Raw genomic sequence first — 26184 nt, forward strand, 5'->3', positions numbered from 1 at the left:
TCATGTCGTAAGCAAAGAGCACCAAACAAGAAACAACACATACCAGGCTCAATCACATCAACTTTGACAGCTTCGAACCTCAGTTTTCACGGAATGGCAAGTCCCTTGAATATCCCCTCAAGGAGCATGTTGTTAAAAAACACAAAGACTGCCTGGTACCTTCTTTCTATTCTAAAGTAAGTCTAACTGTTTCTTCCAGAAAGCGACTTCAGATGTGGATGGTGGTAATGCCCTGTTACATGACCTCACATGCTGCACACTGGCACTCCTTAGGGACATCCTACATGCAGGAGAGCGCCTTGTCTTGTTGTAAAAATTGATTTTTCACAAGGCACTCAATAGTCTCTATGCTTTGCTGTCTGTGCCGCCTTAGCCGCTGAAGAGGAGAGCTTGCAGTGTGGTGAGAAACATATATGCACACTTACGATCTGGCCAATATTTGCATCTATCCTTCATCATTATACTCCTTCACTGTTACCATAGAATCTCTGAATGTGATATAAATACAAGTAGTTGCAATGGTCCTTATCACAATACTTGCTGACTGACTCACCCAGAAATGGCACCCTCTTGAAAAAGCTGTGTCTTTTGAGCAGTAAATTTTTCTTGGTATTACATCTATTGTCAAAGCTCATTATTATTGTAGCATATTCATCCACCATCTCCTCTTCAATGTTCACTACCTCTCCAATTGCCAATCACCATTCTTCTGGGCGCATGTTGTGCTTTGGTAAAGCAAAATTAGGCGCAAAAGCTCGCATAAACCATATTGATCACTTAGGGTATCCCAGTTCAAGTAACCTCTGACAGGCACTGAATGCCTTTTTTAACAGAGATATCCCATTTTCTTCATAAAGTATTTGAAGATCCCCCCTTAACGAGAACAAAGTGAATCTGGCTGCACACAAGTTGCATTTATGTCCACTCCAAATATCTACATGCTGTACACGTTTTCTCACAGTGGCCATCATTGAAAACATGTGACAAAACCTTTTTCACATGCAAATGAGGGTTTCTGCTACAAAAGGGACTATGGGACACATGCATCATTGAAAATACCGGTCGCAAGGGGGCAGATACGTAGAATCTGCCCCTTTGCGACCAGTATTTTTGCATTTGGGATGCTACAACCCAAATGCAATTTAGCAATTTAGATAATTGCACATTTTGTGATTAGCTACATTGCGAATGCATTTAGGAAATGGAAAATTGCTATTCCCTTAATGCAATGCATGATCACTTCATATTTGCGATTTCGCAATTTGGAATTGCAAATTACCATCAATTTCAAGTTGATTGTAATTTGCGAAAACTTTGAAAAATGCACTATTGTGCATTTTTCAAAGTGCTATGTTGTGAATGGGTGCGGAGGAAGCAATGCCTCACTGTTTGGAAGGCTGCTTAGTGGTGGACTGTTGTTGCTTCTAGTTCCCTCTTCCTCTGCCACGAACCCTCTGCTGGAATTGGGACCTCTGCTGGTTCTGGGAGGACCATTCAGGGGTTTGAACCCTCTGCTGGAAGGAACGTTTGTCGCCCTGACGAAACCGCTTCCGTTATTCTTTGCGCTTCTTCAGACCTACAGCCTTGACAGTATCCAGCTCTGCCTTCATCTTGTTCATCTCCTCATCGGCGTGAGCCCTGAACAAGGAGGAGCCGTTAAATGGAAGATTCAGAATCTTTCTCTGTACATCAGGCTTGAGGCCTGTGAGGCGCAGCCAGGCTGAGCGCCATGAACAGACGCCATGGGAGTAACCATGAGCGGCGAGATCTGAAGCGTCCGCTGCCGCACTTATAACTTGAGGCTGGGTAGCTTGCACAGCCCTATGGCTCTGGGTGGAACATGGTGAGGCACCCCTTCCGTAGCAATGAAAGGGGCGAAAGGCACACTGCATGGGGCAAGAAGTGCTATGTTGCGCACACACATGCCTTTGGGGAATGTGTGTGCGCAACATGTAATCACATGCTAATTTCACAGGTACATTAGGGCCCCCTTGCATCCTTGAAATTGCATGAGCAATTTGTGAGCACCTATTTGGTACTCGCTAATTGTGCATGTAATTCCCATTCATTCCTATGGGCCTCTAGGTCCATGGGAATAAATGGGAAGCTATTAAGGAATATGTAGGAATCGCTAATATTTTAGCGAAACCTACATGCATAGGCAATTGCGATTCCATAATTGCGATTCATTAATAATTACAATTATGGAATCACAATTGCCTACATTGATGTATGTGCCCTTATACGTGATTCAGAAGTTGTGCCCCTTGCAGATGTTTTTTACTCAAATGTACTTCGCCAGGTAAAACTGGCATACATTGGGCAGGTAACACAGTCACAGTTTGCATTTGTCAGGATGGGGGACAGCATGGCTATTACTGTGTTATTGATCATCCGGTAAATATGCATGCAGAGGCATCTCCAGTTACTGCCAGGTATTGTGCCTGTCCTAGAATAGTGGACAATACATAATTCAATACACAACAGCTTTTTGGCCAAACTAAGAAAAAAACCTTCTCTGACACTGCTATATAAAGCTAAGGATATGTTGTCTTCTGATTTGCAAATTAATGTGCTTCAGAAATCAATCTGCTTTAGCATTCAAATTGCAATCATATTGTCAAAATGCAACTCTTCAATTTAGATCTGACTTTTCCATTAAGAATTATACTTCAGCATGCAAATCAAGACCAGTATGATGAAGTGCAATTGTTTTACAAACTGTAAATTTAAAACATCTAACCTAGCAAGTGAAATCAAATTTTGGTAGGCAGAAATGCCTATATTTCTTAGCAAAAGCAAGTTTTGCATACTGGTTGCAACATATTTCAAAAGGTGATCACAGCATTATTTACATTAATCTTTGACAGCATCACAAAGGGGGGCACAAATTACGCTATGTCCCTGTTGTTATTGTTATAAAAGAATACCTCAATTAGGAAATATTTTAATTTTCCCAGAGGAACAATGTTTTCACAAGCACACACATAAGAACCCTCTTTATATCATAGGGGTCAATAGCAATGTTTTCAATATGCACCTGTCCTAAATGTACAATGCCAAATCAGATCACTGGCCTGTCAGGTCAGAGGAAGTGATGCAGAATAAAAAGCTGATCATTCTTTACACGACATAAAAAACAATTATGAGACCGAAACTCTAATGTGCACCATGAAAGTGTGCTTTGACTGGTAGAAAAAGAAGATTTTTGAAAAAAAATCTATTTAAAATGTTTATTAACTGATTACCTTATTGATTTAACAAAGTTGGTAAGAGAGATTATTAATGGATAAAAATTTTCTATGATGTAAAAAAACACACATTATTATGCAGCAGTATGTACCAAATGAGTCTTGCATACAACTTTGCAAATTTTAATAATGAGACTAAGCCTCTCTATCGTTTTCATTGTAACGCACCCTAGCAAATGAAATGTTGGTGAAAATTGAACATGTTGCATTTAAATTAACTGAGATTTTCAGTATAAATGCTTTACATATCTGTTCTGTATAAGCAACATTCCTAAATTCTAAAATCAATAGATACTTTTTTCTTTACTTGTTAGACCTGGCACCATTGGCGTGGGTCTCCATTCCATTTTTTGCCTCTACCTTCTGTGTTTTTCTGTGTGTGGGGCACAATTGTTTGCTGATCTACATGCTTTGGACACTTTGCCACTGCTGTTCAGGGCCAAAGTGCAAGTGCTCCCATGTTATGGATTAGTGATTCCTTGATTGGCTTATTTGATTTACTTATCAGACCCTATTACAGTGCACTATGTGTACCCAGGGCCTGTAAATCAAATGCTGCTGGTGGGCTTGCAGCACCAATTGTGCCACCCACAGAAGCAGCTTGTAAAATGTGACTCAGGCCTGCCATTGCAGAGCTTGTGTGCAGTCTGGGACTGCCATGCCAACTTGGAAAGTGCACACACTTGCCAGTCTCTAAACCTTCCCTTTTCTACATATAAGTCACCCCTAAGGTAGACCCAAGGTACCCCTGTGGGGAGGGTGCATTGTATGTGAAAGGTAGGACATGTCCTGATGTGTGTGGCAGGACCTGATAGTGAAATACTGCCAACTTCATGTTTCACTATTGCAAGGCTATCTGTTCCCATAGGCCAGAATGGGGAGTTTGTTTATAACATAATATAAACATAATTGACCCTGGTAACAAGATGTGAAAATAAAGTTTAGTATGCCTGAACCCAGAATTAAAAGTTGCATCTTTTAGTGAGGATTACCTTCTGTGTTTGAAAATATCACCTTTAGAATGTAGGTATTTTCCTGCCTAACCATCCAGTGTGCCTGTGCTAGGTTTGTGTATTGCATGCCTGGCTTTTGGATGACAGGGGCTGGAGAAGGGCAGCGGCTCCAGAAGTCTGATGAGTCAGGGCTGGGCTGAATAGGCCTGGTATGCATTTGGAGGGGTGGGAGGAGTAGCAGCTTCACCTGAATAGGGCTGTGCCGGCCTTCCACAATGACAGCTCTGCCCCCCTGTGGTGTGACTGGAACCAGGGCTCACACTGACAATGGAGGTTGTTGTGCACTTGCAACATACCCCACACAACTGGTTTTGGCTGGGTGCAGATTCAGAGAACAAAGGATTTTTGCGTATAAAAAGAGGGGAACAGACCCCAGACTTTTAGATCACTTCTGGGAATCAAGAGAAACCTTTGCTATGGAGAAGAGCCGGATAATCTGAGGAGGAATACTGCCCCTGTGCTTTTTGCTGTCTGGGGTTGGCCTGCAGTGGCTGCTTGCTGCCAAGGAAAGGAGAAAAGGACTTTGCTGTTTGCTTTGTCATCTTGAGGAAGTTCTCCAAGGGCTTGAAACTGAGCTTGCCTCATGGTCTGAAGTCTCAGGGACACAAAGACGTCACCCCTAGCTCCCCTGAATTTCCTTACTGGGAATGCCAACCTGTAAAGAGGTGCCTATTGCTGTTTCGGGCCTCTGGAGACTGTTTGCCGCTGGGAGCTGGAAAATTGATGCAACACCGAAGAAGAGTGTGGCATCCGCACTTGTTTTCCGACGCATCAAAGAAGAAACCGTCGAAGCGCCTACCGCATTTTGAGAAATTGCTGCACGACGAATCGGGTGTAACGATCTCCGAAGTCCGAGATCGCCGCACCGATTCCAACGCAAGCCTGCAGTGCGGCTGCATGAAACCACACATTGTACCGGATCAACGCATTGCATCGAGGCGCCAAGACTGTCGCATCGTTGGGGGCCCAAGAAAGAAACAGACGCAGTAAAGAGTTGACGCATCACCTCCCCTAAACTGCAGTAAGGAACAGATTCATCACCTCCCCTTAGTGTAAGGAACAGACTCATCACTTTCCCTGATGCAATTTTGTTTGCTTTGCATGATGCTTCTAAGGTACTTTTGAGAAAAGTGTCACATTTACAACTTGCATTGAACTGAACTATTTCTACCATTTGAAAGCCTTATTTTTAATACTGTATTGTGGATTTTTGTCTGTTTGGTCTTGTTTTGGTTTAGATAAAGAATGTTTATTTTCCTAAACTGATGTGGTGTCCATTTGTAGTGTTTTCACTGTATTACTGTATGTGTTCATAAATGCTTTACACACTGTCTCTGAAATAAGCCTTTCTACTCGTGCCAAGCTACCAAGGTGGTGAGCAGGGGTTTTAGGAATGTTCCGCCTTACCCTGACTAGGAGCAAGGGTCCCTATTTGGACAAAGGTGCCTACTTCTGCCAACTGGAGACCCCCATTTCTAACAGTATTTCATACTTCATTGTGAGTACATTCGTGAGAACTCCCTTCAACTTAATAGATGAAGAGCAACAAAGAAACAGGCTCTTTGTCAACTAACCTGTGAGGACGGCATGGACAGTGGTTTATTATAAGCGACATGAGAGAATATGTTGGAGTATCAATTTTGTACATTTTGAGCAGAAGAATTATCACATCATGATCAGACCATTGTATGGTGACAAGTGATGTCACAATTGGATGATTTGGAGTATAAAAAGTGACTTCCCAGGGATGCATATTGCAATCTCTCTCGACTGCCTACTTATCTACTGTAGCATTGGAGAACTTACATGCTGCACGATTTGGAGCTCTCTGGTGAGGGGCCAGACCTGAACTTTCCTGATTATTGCTCCAATCCGCTTGCCTGTGTCCATGGACTATTCCTTAGTGGACTCTAACTTGATCCCTTTGCCCATGCTAAGAGAATTATATTGAACTGTCCTCTTGCCTTTTTTGGTGGTAAGAAACCTTAGTAGTAATAGATTAACTTTCGCTCAATGTGTGGTTTTATACTACATGCTTGTAGATTTATGAATGAACTGTTTAAGATGTTACTTATATGCATTGATTTTGGATCTTAAATACAATAACTCATTATATAAATATGTCTGAGTCTTTTATTGTGTCTTGGTGTTCTTTCTGTAGAAACTGTGCTTATAATTATCTGACTTCTACTGCATGATAGAGAGAATCATTGGGCCTGCAGGAGTGGTGGTCCCCCGTATTGCCTATTTTGTATCTGTGGTGGACTGCCTAGTGCACCAGGGAACAGGCGTTTCCATGCATTGGTGCAGGAGCACCACAAATCAATATGCTGAGCGGGCACTGGTGCAGTTCCGCTCAGCATTTTTAGAGTTCTTGCACCCTCAACTTTTTCATGGCAGAGCCATGCCATGAGAAAGCTGGCAGCGCAAACACAAAAGGGCCCTACAGAGCCCCCATGTACCCCACACCAAGGAGTTACATTCAGGGGGGCCCAACATGAGCCTCCCTGTTTTTGTTTCCTCCAGTTCCAACACTGTCACTCTCCATGCCGTGCTGGAACATTTTGGGCTTTTCCCATTGCGGTGCCTGTTTTCAAGGCACCGTCATGAGAAAGGCCAAAGAACCGCTGACCGTATTAAGAGTTGCACATTTACAACTCGTAATACAGTCATCGCCGCTGTGCCAAAGTCGTAACCAGGCCCATAGTCTGAGAGTAGTGTACTTGAACTTGATCAATAATCTGATAATTGGTTACCAATTATTGGTCCGCATTGGGTGGCCAACAGTTTACACCATGATTTCTCACCCCTCACTGAGACAAAGAAAGGTTCATCGGAGGACCAATGCCTCTGTGGGTGAAGTATGGACTCTGAGTGAAGGGACCATATTTGAGTAACTAGTTATATGAGTCCAGAAACTGAGAAAAAAAAGAAAAAGAGCATCCGCTCCAACAGCGGTGACACCCTCCTTGAAAAAAAGAGTAATATTTAATAAACAAAATGTCAGAAATCCAATAAGGGAATCTGAAATTATGAATTTTTAAAGTTTTAGGTGGGAATAGCGGCAATAACCATAAAGTGCCAATGATATCAAATGATTGTGGTAGACTGGAATCTAGGCACAATTTGATGCTAACTGTGATGGAACATAGGCCAGATACACTAAACAGTTCCATCCTTATTAAAGACTTTACCTTGTGACTTTAGTCCTGTAATTCCCAATATACCACAAGAGTACACATCTAAAGTCCTCAGGACCTTATGGGTCGCACTTAGAGACTCACAAGGTTCATTTGTGACTTGCTACTGGCCAGCTAGGCAGTTGCAATCAAAATACTCTTTTAGCTTGTTGTTTCCTTGTAGCTTTAGGAAGAGATCAGCCTTATAAACCCCGCAGGCCACTTCTTGTCCTGGGTACAAGAGGGAGCAGGTCCAGTTTTTTCAGGGCTCCTCTCAGATCACAGACAGCAGGGTCAGTCCTCTTCTATTTTCCTCAGGTCTAGGAGTGTTCTGAAGTGGGTAGTTGGAAGTGCCACATTTATAGCTGGGTAAAAGTTCTCAGGGGACCAACCCTACCCTCTTTGGGTATTTTCAGGATGATGCAGGACTTCGGCCACACTAAACATGGTACGTGAGCACTGGGGGTAAGTGTGAGACTATGTTTACTATGGCAATCCTACTGTCCTCCTTTCCGTCAGATACCTCCCCGTCCAGCTCAGTTGTCAGAGCGGGGTACCGACGGAGAGGTAAGGGTTTCTTCCATGAGCTCCTTAACTTCTGTCACTTGCGACCACTCCACGCTGCGTTAACGATGTCAGGAAATTCCTTCGGGTTTCCCTACACACGAGTTAGACTTAGTTTGGTTTTGTTGTAATCATGGCAACTTGCACGTAGCATTGTAATCGCTGTTTGGTTCTCTTATAGCATACCAGGCGCTCTCGTGTGTGACTGGACGTAGATGAGAGCTAGCCGATTCCTTTCGAACTCTCACTAACTGTTGATTTTCAAACCTTTTAACATCGGACCCTAGTACCCCAACATTGTACATAAGATATTAACACGGGCCATTCTCTCTTTTTGCTTGCAATATCACACATTACAGCGCCTGTAGAGTGATATTCCCGGTGTTTTTAAATATAGACTCTGCCTTGTTTTTACACCATGTAGTCAAGTACTTTCGTTGGTAAATTCCTGTATCCCCTGTGGATTAAAACCGCTATGTCCACTGGGGTAATACTGTTGTTTGGAATTTCCATTTGTAGAGCGGTGCCTCATGTCCTGAGCGGATGCCAGGTGAGGCGAGGTGCGTACCCGCAGTTTTCCGGGTAAGTGCACATACTGATTGTTGAATTAACTATCGCTATGTAATACACTTATGAGTATTGATATGATCTCGTTAAAACAAAATAATTCTTTTTGAACATTGTTCTGTGATTTACACTGATATTGCATAAGATCAAGTGAGGTTTTCCTACCATCGTTTTTGTCTGACTCTTTGTTTGGTTTTGACCAGGTTTCTTTTACCAAGTATTACCTGTAACAGTTCAACCGGGACACACAGGACCAATCAGGTTGTATTAGTTACCAACCTAGTTATCACTGGATTTGTTTATTATTCTTTACACATTCATTGCAGTAGCGTCAACATGGTCCTGATGAGAGCTTGGACTCTTATGTCCAGAAGCCGAAACATGTAGACCGACATCCTGACAGTTATTTGCCAAGCTGTCGATGCACTGTTTTTAGAGTGGCACCAAGACAGCACCAGAATAAAATTTATAGTGTCATGTTACCCATTTTTAACTGCACTGTTCTTACTATTTTTTGCACTGCAACCATCACCCCACCGACTGCAATGTCGTTTGCATTCACGCCTGGGACTACCGTGGAACCACCACAATCATTATAGTGGTTGGTATTTATGGTACTGTCCATAGTTCCCAGATGATGAAAAAACACCTTTGGTGGGTGATGGGAACTTAACCCTTTTGGGAGGCTTCACACGACTACTTTGGTTCTCTTCACTTCTTTTGTCACATCGGTGTTATTTTTCACATTGAACATTAGACCCACAGTATTGTTTGTATATTGTATGTAGACTTGGGGATTTATACTGTTGGTGGTCTTTAAACATATCCCTTGGACCCCCTCTTCATGTGAAAGATTTGTTGTGTAAAATCCTACTGTCCTCCCAGATCTCATACTAAAATCCAATTTGGGACAGTCACTGTACCCCTAATAAACCCAGAGATGGAAGTCAGGTAGAACAAAGCAAGCAAGCTTTGTTTTGGCATCTAATTTCTCCCAGTGTTATAAGCAAACCCCAGCAAAGCTGTAAAGCAGGATTTGACACTCCAGCAGGATTTCACACTCTAATGTAAAAAAAGCCAACTATGATTGGAGCCTGACTGGCTAGGGAGACAAAGGAAGGGTTCCGCTGGGGTGTAAGCTAACATTTGCCTGCCAGGGAGGGAGGTAGGGGTTGAAGTTAATCCCGTTCCTTAACCCAACCCTACTGGTCATCCTGTCAAGGAAAAACAATACCTCCCCACACCCAAACCTTAGTTCTCTGATCTGGGAACAGTTTTCACATCTCTTCAAATGTTAATTAGTCCCTGGCAGAAGTTGTGGGGGGTGGAGGGGTATATGCAAATAGGCCTCCAGAGGCTTTAGGAAGGGAAGGAACTTTTTTAATATTTATAACAATTTTAACTTGACCGTTGGATCATTAATAACTCCTAACATTTAGTTTTCCAGCTGTTTCCCAACAGAAATTAGCATTAGAAATTATAATAGATTAATCCAGTGTTTTCCTATGTAACAGCCGGCCTTGTTACTGTGAAAATATCCTTTGGGCAGATCAAATTCCTACATATCCTACTTTTAAAGACTATGGTCATATGAGCAATAAGGTGCGCATAAGGGTGACCTATAAATATTCAAAAGAAAGGTTTTGACATTCTAAAATGGATTGTTTTGACAGCTTTAATTTGTAGTTTAAAACTGTTTAAAACTGTAGCAGTCCGGCTACAAATGGTAAGCCTACAGTCATGTTTATACTGTCACTGTTGTTGGTGCACAATGGGTGGTGCAGTCAACTAGTGAGATTCCACTTACAGGCTCTGGGAATACTTTGTGCCATGAATTAGGTATTATAGATAAGTTAAATATGCATTTTAGAGGAATGTCAATTTCATTATGTTGAAAGGGGAGGAACAGGCACATTATCACTGGTTAGGAGTGGTAAAGCGCAAAGAAATGTATGGTCCAGCAAAAGGTAAAAACACTGGGGTGATCCTGAAGAAACGACTTCTGGACGATTGGATATGAATGAGGTCCCCACCTGATTGACCACAATGCCAGAAGTGTTCACTGAGAGACAGACCCACTTTCTTATATTTAGAAGGGGTTCAGTAGCATTACTGAAGAACCTTAAAGTATCCAAATTTTTGTCTTGCCTCCTGCAGTCCTTTGTCATGGAAAGATAATAATTGCGATTTGTGACCATTCGTTCTCAGAGTAGGTATTTTGAATGACAGGCACCCATTTATGCCAAAGTTCTCTTGGGCTTTCAGTAGAGTTCCTCAATGCTCGATCCATATAGATCAGAGATCAGTTTCTTATAAGGACCCCCCACTACGCTCATAGTGTGTGGTATGCAGTCTATGTAGTGCTTTGTGGAGAATTTTTAATTCCTATTTCAGTTTGGACTGCCATTTGAGATTTTTGTCCAATGGGGATAGTTTGGAATCTTGTTGAGCAGCTATGGTCTCTAGTTCCAGGGAGGATTTAGTGTCCTGATTCCTATTGTCTTTCTTTTCTGGCCTCCTGCATCAGTGCATAACAGGAAGGCCTTTCCGGCTGCGCCCAAACATTGAGCTGACTCAACTTAACTCTTGTTAAGATTGACATATTATTTTATCTGGTCACATAGCTTTTGTTCTCTGAGGAGTGTCTGTAAAATAGAGTGTTCATTTTTGATGTCTGGGATTGGGATACAATCATCTCAAGATCAAGCGATATTGTGATAGATGCATGATCTGAAAGGCCCCCAGGTCTCATGTCACAGGCGGTTACTTTACGAAGTAGTCTGGTGTTGGAAAGAAAAATATCAATCCGCGACTCTGTGTTGTGGAAGCAGAAAGTGCATGTATATTCCATATTGTGGGATGGAGAAGCCTCCACAGGGCTCTCAAGCCATGATCTGCCATCAGATCACAGAGCATGTTCCCGTCTCAGTCGTTGCTGATGTCTGATTTGCCAGACCTGCCCAGAATATGGTCGATAACCATGTCCCAGTCTCCCACTACCAACAACTGTGTTTAGCCGAATTCCACAATCAAACAGTTACATTTAGAGAGAAAGTCCCCCTGCAAACATTTGCAACATAGATTGATCCCACTATGATACAGCTGCTCTGCAAGCTCAGTTTCACAAAGACATACCTCCCCTCTTCGTCAGTCCATATCTTTAGGACCCTTGCCAAAATCTTCAGGACTCTCGCCAAGCACTCATGCAACAATATAGCGACTCCACTTTTTTCTTAAGAGGAGTATGATTGAGAGGCATCTCTGGTTTTGGTCGGCTCGTGGGAGCCTGCCAAAAAGATGACCCTCCCCACCCATTAGCTTCCGAGTTTTTTCAATGACTCTTTATTGAGGTGAGTCTCTTGCAGCAACACAATGCCTGGATTCCCATGTGCCAAGTAGGCACACTTTTTTTACCTTATGACAAAGGACAATAAGCCTATGTGTAGATCTTGAGCTATTGTAGCCATGCCATGGAAGATGTAGAGTGTACAGCACCATTTAAGGGTATATGGCTGCGAGGTGTGAGCCGCAGTGCCGTGAGAAAAGAATAGTACAAGAAACTCTGAGGTAAATTCATGGAAAATGTGTGGAAGCAATTGCGGGAGTTACCCCTGTATAGCGTGAAGCAACAAACAAAGTGCTCTTTCTTCAATGAATTGAAGGGAAGTGGGTCTGTTTCTATGTGACAGCCTTGAGAAAAATATGTATATAACAGTGGAAGCCAATTAGATCAAGATTTCAAAGGGGATCTGGATTTATCTCTGTCGTTCGGTCTCAGGGTATCGGTGTCCTTCTGTCCCATATTATGTGCCTCTTTTTGTCTTGTTGGCTTATGAGGTAAGCCTGTGAGATTAGGTTGGTGCTGGAGCAGCAGCTGCCAATCTAGTTGTCCAACGGTCCATTGGAGGGGGCCAGTAGCATCCATCTCACCCACATAGAAGGTGAGTAAGAACTGGTCCAGGTCATCCAAGTTGTATAATTTTGGAAGTGTAAACACAGTGTAACAACCATCAAGGGTGGCTCTAACAAGCCATATCTAGCATTCGGTTTCTGCAGCTAAGGACGCAGAATCAAGAACTTCCTCTGAACAATGTTTGTATGTTAAGAGTAGTCAGCCAAAAAACTGATCTAGCAGTTGTTGTGACAAGCCATACTGAGCAATTTGCTTTGTATGCCACCAAGATGGTGCTACATGTTGATGCCTGAGTAATAAAGCAATAGCAATGTTTGGAGGTTTATCAGAGGAATGTGCCCTCAGCTTAACCCCTTCAGTGCCCGCCCCTTTCCCCGCCCAGTGCCGGCCGTTGCATTAGCGGGCGGGGTCTATGACGAGCTGGACTCGTCATGGGCACAGCGCCACCGCGGCCCATGACGAGTCCAGCTCGTCATGGGCACTGAAGGGGTTAAGGTAATGAGAGCTCTGAAATTTAAGCTGTGGTTAAAGGTTTAAGCCCAGAACTCTTGGTAAGAGGTCTCCCAAAAATTGGATTAAGTCCGACTCCTTGTCCGGCGCTGGCAGATCAAAAAGAAGAATGCTGTTTCTCCTGCTGTGGTCCTTGAGATCATTGACCTTTTTCTTGAGGTTACATACCTCTCCGATCCGGTCAGACATGGCAGTTACCATTGCCTCGAGGCCTTCAATACACCTCTCCGACATCTGAAATTGGTGGTTTCACCCTGACAGACTCTCATGGACCGGTTTTAGATCCCTGTTGGTTATCAGGGTAGTCGCTTTTACTGAATTGATCAACAGTTCGATACCTTTCAGTTCATTCACTAAGATGACTGTGTCCGTGGTGACCCCAGCAGTGGATGTCATAGTTCTAGAGCCTCCACAAGTGATGACCTCAGAAAAAATTAGCTGTGTTGTGCCTTTCTATTAAGGCATGGGCCAGGCGCAAACAGGGTTACTGCCAGTACATAGAGAGATTTGCCACCAGCAACCCGCTAGTGGTAAGTCTATGATGGTCCTCTTGGGAAAGCCAAGACTGTCTGAACAGAGTCAATGAACTCCTGACAGGGGCACAGAGGAGTATGTTCCCGGGTATGAAATGAGAACGTCAGACGTATGTAAGAGCATTGCAATGCTGACTTGGTGAGAGTGGAAATCAGGGGAATAGTACCAGTAATGAGCAGCAGGTGGAGTCAAAATGAGGAGGAAGGAAGATGGTGGACTCTTATGAAGCGGATGATGTCAGTAGTCCACAACTACCAAAGGGCCAGGACCAGGTGACTGACAGAAAGGTCAGGCGGTTTGCAGATGGGAAGATGGGTTGGCAGAGCATCTGTCACTGGTATTTGACCCGCATGGGGAAACTCATCACACCAGTGAGGTGGGAAGTTCCAAAACTCCATTGGGCTCCAGAGACAGCGGCACCTGTCAGGCAGTGATTAGGCACTCCGTGTGGCAAGGCCGAAGGTCCTCCATGTGTAGTTGAGGCTGTGGCCAGACCTATGATCTAGTCAAGGCTCTTTGGGCAGAACAGGTCATCACCAAACCTGATGGCAGGCTCCCCTCGGGTTTCCATCCTCAATTCCCATCAAATTGGTCCAAAGAAGTTGTGAAATTGTGACATCTAAGCATCTAGAACGTCATTGAGGCAAAAAAGCAACTTCGGAGGTCGACCATCTCATTCCTGAACAAGCCCTACACTTGTTTCATACCTTTTTATTAAAGACCTGCAAATCATGTTTCAAAGGGAAAAAATCAGCATCAGAAGCATTCAAACACACCTGGCGAGACATGCACAAACAGATATCCTTTCACACACATTCACAGTACCATGTGAACTCTTAAACTCATCTTTGCACACCTACAGTCCAGACATGTATGCCTGCACACAAAACAAAACTGCACTCCCAAGCCAGATGAACACATCCAAAACACCAGAGAGCTACCCATCATTAAAAAAACAGATCTAGAAGCCTAGCAAGAGGCTGTTTAGTATACTACCTGTATATCCACTTCTAAACATCTTGACATGAAAATATTGTACTGAAGAATACAAAAACAGTACACTACGTAGAAGTGTAATTAAAAGAATAATATATATTCACCCAAATGCAGTTACCTTAATTAAATATTGGTAGTCAGTGTTTGGGCTATGATGTTTTGGTACCACAATTATATTTTGTGCTCGACATTCTGACATTCAATTGACTGTTCATCATTGTTTCCTTCCATTTCTGGCTGGCAGCTGCTCAAATTGGAATGAGGGCATTGAGCTACACTGGCAGGTCACTTGGTGGACTGGGTGCATAAAACTTTCATGCAGGATTAGAAGGCTTTAAAGGGTTGTGTAAACTATGACTTTGTATTTTTCTACAAGGTTTGCTTTCCCACCCATGTGTGTCTTTGGTGAACATGATTCAATGCACCATCGCTGAATGTAAATGTTATTGTAGCTCCACAGAACCCCACCCAATACATTGCTGTGGTAGAGTTATTGATTTTGGGTTACTAACAATCGCTGCAATGAGATCAGGGTCACCAGGCTAACAGAAACAAACCTATTTCATCATTCACAATATCACGTACACTGCACTAAGAAGAATAGACCCTTTAAGTGCATTTATTACAACAGGGTTAACATGTTTCTGAACTGACCTATATTAACTACTCAGGATATCATAAAAATAGCAAGAAGCCATGTAATGAAAAACGAGAATAAAATAAACGTTTCTAATATAATTGAAATGTCATCGGAAACCTAAGACCCTAAAACCTACTTTATGCACTATGCTAAGAGATCATGGAGAGTAAAGCAACTTGCAGCGTAGAGTTTCTTAGAGAGAAGCCACAGACTACATATCTTATTCACAGCAAGATCTGTCATATTAGCTTTATCAGGGGAGATGCAGCATAATCGAAATAATCTGGCAGAGACCATCTCTGGCAGAATCTCATGCGGTAATCTGGGCAAAAGACCTCTCCTAACTTGTCGTCAAGTGGCAAGCCTTATATACTAAAGGGCCTATTTATGAGCTGGTTTGTGTTGATTCTAGCACCTTGTAGCATGGTGCAAGAGTGACACACACCTTTAGTCAGATTTATGACGCCATGCAAAGCCACTTTGAGTGGCCCTGCGTGGCTCCATGTATCTGTAGTAAGGAAACACAATGCAAATCACTGCGTTACCTTACTCTGCTCTGGAAAGGTTCTATGAGCATTCTGTGGGTGTTGCCACACAACTGCCATGGTTTATGAAGCATTTCCAGGTTTACCAGAAGTGGTAATCCTGAGAATGTGCCAAAAATATATGCCATCCCAGGAAAGGCATAACAAGGAGAAATATTTTTGTTTCTTCTCTTTACTTCCTCTTTTTATGTGTGCTGCATTCTGTAGTAACATGCCTCTCAGGATTTTTTTGTGCAGGAAGGTGTCCCTGGTGCTTTGGTGCTAGACTGCCGAAAGGACTCCACGCAGAGGAAAAGGCAGGAATGCACCGTATTGCATTGAATATGGCTCCTTCCTGCCCTTCCCTGTCATGCAGGGTAGCAAGGTGACTTGCTGTGCTGCAATGCTAATTCTTTCATAAATAGGCCTCTAAATCTTTTCAGAGATTGGAATTTCTATCATAGATTTAGGAATGCCTGACAAAAACTATGATAGAAAGAAAATGTTCCTGGAGGAGTTGTTTTGCTAATGCTTATTTATTTGTTGGTCAACATATCTAATGCTGTAGTCAATATGCTGATATTGAATACAGCTTTCGATATATTGACCCAAAAATGTATAAGAATTATTCAAAATAACTCCTCCAGGAACATTGTACCTATGTTCTGATTACCCAGTTCCCTGGGGGAATATTGGGTTTCCCTAATGTGTTTATGGACATAAATTATGTTCATTAGGGTGCATGTCCCAGATGTTTCCTTATGAACACATAAAGTGAAAGGATGTCAATTCAGACTATACGATTTTGACTATATTTCCGAATTTTGACCTTGTCATGGTGGTAAGAAGACAAACTGATGTCGCATCAGGTGTAATATCTATACCACTAGCCAAATGATTTTACATTATCATGGTTCCTATAAAGATGAGGTCAGATGACATCTGCACCAATGGCAGATATGACAATGATGCTGCATAAATCGGGAAGATGATCACTTTTAGTACCAAAAATGGAGTTGGAGTCCTCAAAAATTGAGACAGACCTTAAGACCTTGGGGCAGATTTATAATAACTGGCGCATCCCTGCATATCAGCAGGGATGCGCCAGTTATTTTCGCCCCAGCTCCGCCATCATGAATGCGCCGCATTTATAATGCAGTAAACACAACAAAAGTACTGCCAATGCTGCAATAGATATGAACAAGATACTTCGAATCATAGTCTGAACAAAACAGTACTACTATAAACCACTTTTTCCGTTTGATTTTAATCGACAATTTTTAGGGGGTCAGTGCTTCATTAACTCATTTTTAAGCACGGTTTTATTTATACAGAACACATTAGCAAAAATAGTAGAAAAAAACAATACAACATTAATATTTACATTGCCTACACAAATACACACGACACTGCTACTGGCATACAAGTGTCAATCATACCATACATTCATACTACTCAATCATACTGTGGGACATTTGAGACAAATAATCAATGACAGTTTGGCGATTTTTTTAAAAGAAGGGGGGGCTATCGAAGACTTGTTTACAGCCTAATGGTGATAGTTTAAAAGTGATTGAGTTGTTATTTGTGCGATTAGCCCACAGCGAAGAGGTCTACGCGTTTCGAATCCCTCAAGTTGTGGGGATTCTCATCAGGACCAGATGCTCACTTGCAGCCAATGCCAACCAAGGGGAGACTTGTGATTATAGAATATAGACCTTTTCAAAAAAACTTGTCAGCCTGCCAATGTCGTGTATCTTTCTACTGGCGTGGGTTGAAGTTCCTCCGGCCAAAGTACCGGCTATTGGAAAAGATGATTCATGTTTCGGAAAGACTTAAAATGTCGTCTTCCGAGGTAGTTTGCAAAAAGTTTTACAGGGAACCCGTAGTCCGTGCTTGTAACGCCAATGCGGCGTTACAAGCACGGACTACGGGTTCCCTGTAAAACTTTTTGCAAACTACCTCGGATTGAGTAGTATGAATGTATGGTATGATTGACACTTGTATGCCAGTAGCAGTGTCGTGTGTATTTGTGTAGGCAATGTAAATATTAATGTTGTATTGTTTTTTTCTACTATTTTTGCTAATGTGTTCTGTATAAATAAAACCGTGCTTAAAAATGAGTTAATGAAGCACTGACCCCCTAAAAATTGTCGATTAAAATCAAACGGAAAAAGTGGTTTATAGTAGTACTGTTTTGTTCAGACTATGATTCGAAGTATCTTGTTCATATCTATTGCAGCATTGGCAGTACTTTTGTTGTGTTTACTATATATTGACTTGGCCTTGCTGCCTTTTAAGTCAAAACCCAAGGTTGTTCCTAAGCATTTATAATGCAGCGCACCATGGGGCAAAAACGGCACAGATGCGTCACGCATCTGTGCCGTAAAAGTGGCGCATTGCTGGACGCAGCTCCAGCAATGCTCTGGGGGGCCCTATCTGCACAATGCTGCGTCAATCCTTACGCCTGCTTCAAGCAGGCGCAGGGTTTTGACGCAGCATGGGCTCAAAAGTGACTGAGTGAAATCTTGTAGATTTCACTAAGCCACTTTTAGGAGGCGTTCCTGCGCCGGAACGCCCCCCCTGCGCTGGAACGCCCCCACCTGCCCTGGAACACCTACATGTGGCGCAGGGCTTTACAACGTGACGCATCTCCCAGATGCGTCACGTTGTAAATACCCCGCACCTTGGCGCAGGATTTGCGCCGCTGCTGCGTCACAAAAGTGACGCAACGGCGGCGCAAAAGTGGCGCAAGTGCAACATAAATCTGCCCCCTTATCTGGAAATGAGCTAAGAAAGGCTGGAGCAGGTAAGGAACCAAAAGAGGAAAGGGAGCAAGTAAGGATAGAGCTGTGCATCTTTCAAGCAAGATTCCCCTCTACATACCTCGACATAAATCGTATGTCCTTCTGTCCATCCCAGATATCCCTTTCGCCCTTCATTGGATGGTTTAACTTTACAGTCATGAGCAGCTTTCCAATTAAAGCGAGGAGACAGAGGTCTCCATCCTGTCCTCACAGAGTCAAGATTTAGCTATCCAGCCAAGGTGTGGAGACTGAAGGAATTTGACTTGATTTTAGGGTACTGCATACTGTGTCATTGCTTTAGGTAAGCATGCTGACAGAATCATAGCCTCTCCATGAAAATGCTGTATGCACCTATAAGCCACTAATAAAGCCAGTACCAAGGGTGATGGCATACACACTGTTCAGGTTATCTGCTCAGTTACTGATAAATAGAGACTGGGAATTGAGAACCTTCACCCCTTCCAATCTTTTGAACCAGCTGCCACTGTTTCTGTGTAAGGGTATTTTATGAGTAAGCAGCTTACATTTGCTAATTAAAAGGACCTGTGCAATCCTTTGCTATGAACAGGCACATGGTCAATGACACTAATGTAGAAAAAAGTATCTGTTTTGGCCAAAAGAAAAAGATATCCCTTGTTCAAGATGACCTCATATGTATTTTTATAGAAGCAAGTGGCTGTTTTCATTTTTCCAATATGAACTTATTTCAGGAGGTTTCTTTAGCATTTTAATTGTTCTATAGGGTATTAGTGTGTAGCTCTTTCATGCGAAAAGAGCTTTGCAGAAGTGTAGTACAAAATTAAGCACACTAAAATCATTTAGGGGCATATTATCAAGACACGGTGTTACAATTATCGCCGCTTTAGTGGCAGAAAACTGCCGCCTAAGTGGCGTTAATGGGCTTGATAATATGTCCTTGAGAATTCCCATAGTAGCCCATGTTCTGGTGTCAACATGGGCTTCTATTGGACTTCTCTGCGGCATATTACCAAGCCCATTATCGCCGTTTTAGCGGCAGCTTTCTGCCGCTAAAGCGGCGATAATTTTAACACCGTGCTTGATAATATGCCCCCATGATATTTGTTGCAAAAAGACATGAGAATTAGTTCAATGGAAATCGGATTTAAAAAAAAAGTTCTAGATCAGAATGTGTACAAACCTTGCATAAAGATTTTCTCTTTCCTACAATTACCTAAAGCATGAACAAATTAAACTGTTGCCATAAATATCTCTTTTTTGCTATTTATTGTTCTGTTAAAAAACCAGACCAGAAGAAGGAAATCCAGGTATAGTTTTTGTTGCTTAAACTGCAGATTTAATTATGCTCCATGTCCTTCATTACCTCTAGCCGAAGGCTTCGGTATCAGGCATTTTGACGTCAGAACTCAAAACTAATAGCTAATTACAGTTAAGCAGCTACATCATTTCTTTATTGCAGATGACTTGAGGTGTCACAAGTCACATGTAATAAAGAAATTAGGCCCATGTGTACGTGTGGCATTTTGAATTTCTTAATGGTGCGAAGCACAATTAGGAAATGCAAAATGCGATATCGGAATATATGAAAGGCATAAAAATGCAACTCCTACTAAGTAGAAATCGCATTTTGGTCATCATTAAAGGAGGAAGAGAATTTTGCTTGGGAGGTAGAGAAGGAGGAGGTGAGAAGAGAGGATATGTAGGGTGAGGGTCACCCTGCTTGCACAGACAGAGGAGGAGATCCATGAGAGGTACAGACTGAGTAGTCAGATGATACTTGATTTTATTCCTGAGTTACAACCTCAGCTACAGGCCACAACACTCACCAGTAATGCAATTCCACCACTTGTGCAGGTAGTGTGTTGCCTTTGGCAGTTACTGGGGGGAGGGGTGGGAGGGGTCATAGGAGTGGCAGGGGAGATGTCACAAAGTGTCTTGCCCAGGTTCTTTAAAATGTTTTTGGACATCATGGTGAACAGAGCCAACCAATATATATTATTCCACAATACCCTCAAGTATTGCAACAAACTAAATTTTGTACAGGTTAGCAAGTTCTCCCAATGTCATTGGCTGTGTTGATGGCACACATATTAAAATATGTCCTCCCTCAGCAAATTAATACATGTACAGGAACAGGAAAAGCTAACACTCATGCAATGTGCACGTAGTGTTTGATGTCTCCTGTATCATAACAGACCGTGTGGCCAGATTCCCAGGCAGTACCCACCACTTATCCATGTTCGGCCACAATGGAATACATAACTGTCTGCCACAGGGTAAATTTGGTGATGGTTTCCTACTAGGTAAGGGAATTGCAGACTCAAAGCGTACAGTAGCCAAGAGGGTGTGTGTGTAAGGCAACTGAATGTTGTACCTTCCTATGCTGTTAAGGTGAGAGTGCATATGCTTTATGTCCCTGGATATTCACGCCATACCTGACTCCAGGAACAAGAAGAGAAAGACAGTAAAACAGGGCACCCAGGACAACATGCTCCATCATTGAGAGACCTTTGGGATCCTGACGTCTCGGTTTTACTGCCTCCAAAAGATGAGCAGGGTACTACTGTGCAGACCAGATGTTGCAAGATCATCGCAAAATGTGAACTACTGCATAATATCGTGATGAGGAAGGGCCCGCACAACATCCCCTTACAGCTGAGCCCTACTCTGATGATAAAAGACCACCACTACTGGTGTTACGGGAGGGTACACATACAGCAGAGGGCATTGCATGACACATAGAGATACCCAACAACTATTTCTGAGTTAAGAGGTTTTACAGCATCCAATAATGAGACATCACACATGATGGTAATAGTTGGTTCATAACTGAGTAACCATATTTTATTCAGGTGGCTACAACATTGTTACAAGCAAGGATCTCCTGCATCCTTGTGCATTTAAATAATGGAAAACAAAACAAAGAAAAATCATTCCACTGAGGGGTCGATTCCGATCCGGGTCGGACAGCTCTCGGAGAGCTGTTCGTAGCCTTACCTTGCAACCTACACATACCCGTAGCCGGTCCGTCCTGTAGATGAAGAACGATGCGCATAACTGACAAAAACCCGAACGACAAGTAGGATGTGATTCAAGCTTCATTCTCCGTTCGAGCCGTACCTCAGAACGCCGAACCGAGTCGCCCGGTAGCAGTATTCATAGCAGTTTCAGCCCTGACAAGTACGATGCGTACTTCCAACACACCGGACGGGTGTCCGTGTGATGAACTCATCGCACTTGCTGGTTCCGGTTTTTAAATCGTTCATTGTTTTTGGTGCTGGCGTAGTTCCCGGAGAGACCTTGAAGAGTACATATTTTCCCGGGGTCAGGTCCAGGCCACTGCTGCTGGCGGTGACGCCTGCGCACTTCACTCAGAACCTCGTATTGTCAGGGCAGTCACGTTCAGCGTCTCGTTCAGCCATCTTGTCTAGGCCGAAATGGTCAACTTAAGCAAAAGAAACACAAAACGTAATTAAAACATAGAAATGGCTAATAAAATGTTATCCCTTCGCTAATACCCATATGTGTGAGTAATTATCTAGCAGAAAGCAACACTCAAAGCGGTTTATACTCACTTAATAAAGCAAAAATCACAAATACATCACCAAAGCAACGTATATCATGCCATATTCAAATTTTCTACTATTAGTATGCGCACACAAGTTAATTTACAATTAATATAGCCATGCAAATGCAGTTCCCACATGTAATTTGTTTGTTAGTATGATTGGTAAGTATTTCACTGCAAACCAATTAATAAGATTACTATTAATTAATTATTCAGATTAATATAAACATGCAGAATGGGGGGTATACAAAATTTTGTACTACCCGCTCCAGCACGTACGCATTGTCACCCGCGTTGGACCTCATTGCAGTCAATGGCAAAGCGTATGCACGGCTTGGTCATGAACCGTGCAATGCGTACGCATTGTCACCCACGTTGGACCTCATTGCTGTGACTATTTTACGGATTAAACATCCAATTACTTGCCAGGGACACCTGTGCACACCTACCACACTACAGCATTGGCCACGCAGTGTCCCATGGCATGTAAGGCTGCAATCCCTGTGTGTTGGGGGGGCAACATTTGGTTTGTTGGGTGGCAGTTTTGTTCAGCCACTCCCAGGCTTTGCACGTGTACATGGGGCAGAATCCGTTGTGTGTTGTGCACATTACCACTGTGAAGTGCAAATGTACAGTAATGGGGATGAGTCACGGACACAGTTGCAGGTTGGATATGTTTAGGGCATGTCACATACACGCTGAGTCCTGGGTGTGATGGCATGTACGTCACAGTGAGACCTGTAGCCAAAATTCAGATGTGCACCCACAGTCTGTGTGCATGTTGTGTCTCAGATGTGTCTGATCAAATGTGCCCAGTGGGAGACAGTCTCCACATTCATGTGGTATATGCATCAACCTTGATGGTGTGTGTTTGTGTCTAAGAGATGTACATGTAGGGCCTGCAGGGACAACAATGGCCACTACCTGTGGGACTCACGCTTGCCTTGTGGTGTGTACGTGATACGCCATGTCCATGCCAGTGTCGATGAGGCAATATAGGGACTCTGCGTATCTGCATGGCAATGATCTGTGATGCCTGGGAGACATCAGGCCTCACTTGTCACTGTGGTGTGTGTTTGTAACATCACAGCAGTACATAGGTCGGGTGACACAGCCAAATGATTGGACAATGCACTACATGGGACTTATGTGGACATGTGGAATTGAGATGTGAGGTGATGGTCATGTAGGTGACATATGTGTCCATGACCAACAGCCCGCACCTCAGTACATTGTGTAATGTCATGATGTATCATGTGATATTGAGCCTGGTCATGGCCACATGGGTGGATGAACCAACAATCTTCCTTTGTTCATCTCTGTTCTGCAGGGCACCAGCTGTCCATCAACCGTTCCCAGACCTTCAAACCATGCAGGAACGTGACTGCATCCGACAGTACTGCTTCACCAAGCCACTGATTGAGGAGTTGGTGGAGCAGTTGGCGCCACATCTGCTACCTGGCTAGACATACCCTACAGAACTGACCCCAGAGGTGAAGGTGATGGCAGCCCTGCACTTCTTTGCTACTGGTACCTTCCAGTACACTGTGGCTACAGCAGGTGGTATGCCGCAAACTATGTTTAGTCGTATGCTACGCAATGTCTTGGAGGGGATGTTGCATTTCCTTGACCTGTACATCAAGTTCCCTAGCCCAGCTGAACTCCCTGAAATAAAGGATGCCTTTTATACACTGGGGAGGATGCCGAACGTCATCGGATCTATTGATGGGACACATGTGGCCCTGATACCACCACAGGCACATGAGCAGGCATACCGGAACAGGAAACATTTCCACTCGATCAATGCTCAGGTGGTATGTCTTGCAGACATGTGTATCACACATGTGTGTACACGGTTCCCTGGTTCTGCGCACGATGCCTACATAATGAGGAGTAGTCGCATTTCAACGCTGATGTCATAGATGCCAGATCAGCGTGCCTGGCTTGTCGGTGTGTACTGACTGTTTATCATTGTGTGTGTTTGACAATGTTGTATTCCGCACTCCTACAAAACTCAGCTACTTGTTAATTTGTTTGTGTGAAGGTGACTCCGGATGCCCCAACATGCCGTGGTTGCTGTCACCCCTCAGGAACCCTGTGACACTAGCCGAGATTGCCTACAATGAGGCACATGGTCGGAGCAGGAGGGTGATTGAGCGGACATTCGGCCTCCTGAAAAGCCGCTTTCGCTGCCTGGACAAGACCGGAGGGGCCCTCCCATATGAGCCTGCAAAGGTGTGCAAAATAATCCTTGTATGCTGCATGCTACACAACATGGCAGTTCAGAAGAAGGTGCCTCTCATCCAGGAAGACGATGACCAACCTACGCCACCTGTGGAGGATCCCGGCCTGGGCCACGATGCCAGTGATGATGAGGATGAGGGTGACATCTGCTCACAGCTCATCAACAGCTTCTTCACCTGAATGTGAGTTTCCAGAGTTGTTATGTCAATGTATGGAGTTAGCCTGGAATGTGTTGTGGATGCCCTGTTTCTGTATGAGTGTGTCTGTGTGCCACTTGACTGGATGCATGCAGTGATGTGTCCATTCAGGTGGTTTGTACTCCACAATAGGGTAGAACTGCTAACTTGTTTCTGTGTAGGTTTCTTGCGGCATGTTTTGTGCATGTGTATTGCATTTCTCTCCTGTTCTGCTGTGCTTTTGACTGTGTCTTGTGTTTGTCCTTCACAGGGTAATTTGCCTGTTGTTTGGTCAACACTGACCCCCAACACCCAGAATCCGACAACAGTGTGAGAGTAGTCAATTGACATCAAGTGATGTGCCACACACCTCTGGACTCCAATTCTCAGACACTCTGTGACCGTGTGTCCACCGTAATGTACAATTGCCTTGTAACTATTGTTTAATAAACATGTTGCTGATGTGCAATGAACCTGTGCTATGCTTTGTTAGGTGTGTTGTCTGTCTTCCCACATCTGAGTGACATTTGCTTACCTCACCTGTGGACTTGTTACCAATGACTGTGGATGGGTGTTGTGTTTGGGCATACCTATGTTTTTCAGGTCAACATCATTGTGTGGGATGAGTAACATGGCCATGGTGAGTATGTGTTGTGTTGCCATAGTGGTGTGTCTCCCTCACATGTGTCACATCACCATGACTCACCTAACGTTGGTCACATTGTTGCAGTATTTGGCATGCACTGTGTTGTGTAGCAGATCGACATCTCCATGACACATGACAAGTTGGAATCACAACAGAGGCAAGTATGGTGTACTGGTTTGTTTATTTTAGAACATGTGTGAGGAAAGTGCACAGGATGGTGGGTGCTGTACATTGGTTTTGGAATCCAAAGATCACATTAGAGTTGGAAGTGCTGGTAGATGAAATGTCCAGAGTAAAGTCCACAGTCATCTGCTACATTGGACCAACATGAACCCTCCATGTCATGTGGGCGAGTAGCGTGCGATTGAACAAGGTGAACGGGTTGCGCACAAAGAACATTTGCCTGGTTTTTAGCGCCCCAATTGAGGACATAGGGGTATCAAATATGGCAGATCAGAGTGGAACCTGACAATGAAGACCAGCGTCAACGATGTTGCTTTTGGTTTGGTCGCTTGCAGTTAAGGTTTCTATGAACCTTAGTGGGCGCTGGAGCGTGCTGCTCCTTGCCTGGATCGGCTGTTGGGTAGTAAGATTGTGGTGCAGATGGGCCACATTTCTATGCGCCGAGGTATTGCTTCAATATATTAATATGTTACAGTCCGAGCTATGGAGAGACACAGCAATGGAGATCTCTGTCCTCAGCAACGATGTGCTGTGTAGTAACCGGCTCAATGGCAGGCAAATGTTATAGATTTAGTCCTGAAGATGATCCCATTAATCAATGAGCTTGGGATCGAAACGTCGACTTTTTAAAAAATAGTGCCACAAATATCCATTGTGCTTACTCGTTGTGGCCTCTATTTTGTCAAACATGCTACAACTCAATTTATGACTGCAAGTTGCTACAGCTCTAAGTCTTTGCCTGTAACTGTTGTCTGTCCTAAACTGTCTGCATTGTTATTCCCTTTTTACCCCCGCACGTTCCTCATGTTGTAGGGTGCAGGATTGTGCCCCACGATAAATGTAGTGTTTTCATTATCCTTGACCATATCCTTGAGTATCTGATGAATAAA

The sequence above is a fragment of the Triturus cristatus genome, chromosome 3_2 (genome assembly GCF_964204655.1).
Source record: "Triturus cristatus chromosome 3_2, aTriCri1.1, whole genome shotgun sequence".
In the NCBI taxonomy this organism is placed as follows: Eukaryota; Metazoa; Chordata; class Amphibia; order Caudata; family Salamandridae; genus Triturus; species Triturus cristatus.